A 2,500-nucleotide genomic window follows, 5' to 3' on the forward strand; every position below is an offset into this window, starting at 1 on the left:
ACTTGAGGTCCCGGCAGAGAATAGTGCCCAGGAAGCGGAAGGACTCCACAATTTTGACTGCGGAGTCTAACAGGGTGATGGCGGTGAGTGGGGCTGTATTCTTCCTGAAGTCCACAACCATCTCAACTGTCCTTAGAGCATTTAGCTCTAAGTTGTTCTGGCTACACCAGGTCACCAGGTTGTCAGCTTCCCACCTATAGTCAGACTCATCCCCACCAGAGATCAGCCCAATGAGGGTGGTGTCGTCCGACAAACTTCAAGAGTTTGACGGACAGATGATTGGAGGCGCAGCTGTTGGTATACAGGGAGAAGAGCAGTGGGCAAAGGACGCAGCCCTGAGGAGTTCCCGTGCTGATGGACCTGGAGTCAGAGACTTCTGTTCCCGGCTTAACGCACTGCTTCCTGTCAGAGAGGAAGTCTGTGATCCACCTGCAGGTGGAGTAGGGCACGTTCAGCTGGAAGAGCTTGTCCTGAAGCAGGGCAGGGATGATGGTGTTGAAGGCAGAGCTGAAGTCCACAAACAGGATCCTGGCGTAGGATGCTGGGGCGTCCACATGCTGTAGGGTGAAGTGGAGGGCCATGTTAACTGCGTCGTCCACAGACCTGTTGGCTCTGTAGGCAAACTGAAGGGGGTCCAGGAGAGGGTCTGTGATGGCTTTGAGGTGTGCCAGGAGCAGGCGCTCAAAAGACTTCATTACCACAGATGTAAGGGCGACCGGTCTGTAATCATTTAGTCCTGTTGGCCTTAGCTTTTTGGGCACAGCGATGATGGTGGAGGACTTGAGACAGGCTGGTACATGGCATGTCTCCAGGGAGGTGTTAAAGATGTTGGTGAACACCGGAGACAGCTGGCCAGCGCAGTGCCTGAGGGTGGCTGGAGAGACAGAGTCCGGCCCGGCTGCTTTGCGTGGATTCTGCCTCTTGAAAAGCCCATTAACTTCTCCCTCCTGAAAGGAGAGAGTCGTTTCTGTAGTATGGGTGGGGGATGGGGCCTCTTGGGTGGGAAGGGGTGGTTCAGGACAGTCCAATTGTCTTTCAAATCTACGGTAGAACTCGTTCAGGTCGTTGGCTAGGCGGGAGTCGTTAGTGGTGTGGGGCGCTCTGGGTTTGTAGTTGGTGATGTGCCTGAGCCCTTTGGCAGACAGAAGCAGCGTCGTTAGTAGAGAACTGGTGTTTTAGTGTCTCTGAGTACAGTCGTTTAGCCTCTCTCACCGCTTTGCTAAACCTGTTCTTCGACTCCTTGAATCTGTCTCTATCCCCACTCCTAAACGCTTCCTCCTTCTCCAACCTCAACCTTTTGAGCTTTGCTGAGAACCAGGGCTTGTTGTTGTTAAAGTTCACCCTGGTACGTGTTGGGATACAGCAGTCCTCACAGAAGCTGATGTACACAGCCTCTGTGAGTTCATCCAGACTATTGGTAGCAGTCGTGAACATATCCCAGTCAGTACAGTCTAAGCACGCCCGCAAATCTTCCACAGCCTCACTGGTCCACTGTTTAGATGTCCTCACAGCAGGTTTACAGAGTTTTAGTTGCTGCCTGTATGCACGAATCAGGTGGACCAAGGGAGTTCTGTGCGAGCCGAACAGCCCCGTGACCCACAAGAGAAACATCCCCGCCAAATTCGAGCGTTTGACGGGGTCTATCCGTGAAAAAATATTCACGTTTTTGAGTGCACATGCATTTCTGCTGCAAATGCCTCTGGAAGTTTCATGCCGTTCGTATGCCAATTGTGGCAACACGAAAATGACCCGTTTTCCCATTCCGAGGGATTTCTGTGCGACCCTAACAGCCCCGTGAGCCACAAGAGACACATCCCCGCCAATTTCTAGCGTTTCACGGGGTCTATCCGTGAAAAATATAGACGTTTTTGAGTGCACATGCATTTCTGCTGCAGATGCCTCTGGAAGTTTCATGCCGTTCGTACGCAATGTGGCAACACGAAAATGACCCCTTTTCCCATTCCGAGGGATTTCTGTGCGACCCTAACTAACAGCGCCCGTGAGCCACAAGAGAGACATCCCCGCCAATTTATAGCGTTTCACGGGGTCTATCCGTGAAAAATATAGACGTTTTTGAGTGCACATGCATTCCTGCTGCAAATGCCTCTGGAAGTTTCATGCCGTTCCTATGCAATGTGGCCACACAAAAATGACCCGTTTTCCCATTCCGAGGCATTTCTGTGCGACCCTAACAGCCCCGTGAGCCACAAGAGAGACATCCCCGCCAACTTCTAGCGTTTGACGGGGTCTATGCGTGAAAAATATTAAAATTTTTGAGTGCACGTGCCTTTCTGCTGCAAATGCCTCTGGAAGTTTCATGGCGTTCCTATGCAATGTGGCAACACGAAAATGACCCCTTTTCCCATTCCGAGGGAGTTCTGTGCCACCCTAACAGCCCCGTGAGCCACAAGAGACACATCCCCGCCAATTTCTAGCGTTTCACGGGGTCTATCCGTGAAACATATAGAAGTTTTTGAGTGCACATGCATTCCTGCTGCAA

This window comes from Petromyzon marinus, unplaced genomic scaffold, assembly GCF_048934315.1.
Source record: "Petromyzon marinus isolate PM22_M1 ecotype Great Lakes invasive population unplaced genomic scaffold, UKy_Petmar_22M1.pri1.0 PM_G_Scaffold_29, whole genome shotgun sequence".
NCBI classification, from domain to species: Eukaryota; Metazoa; Chordata; class Hyperoartia; order Petromyzontiformes; family Petromyzontidae; genus Petromyzon; species Petromyzon marinus.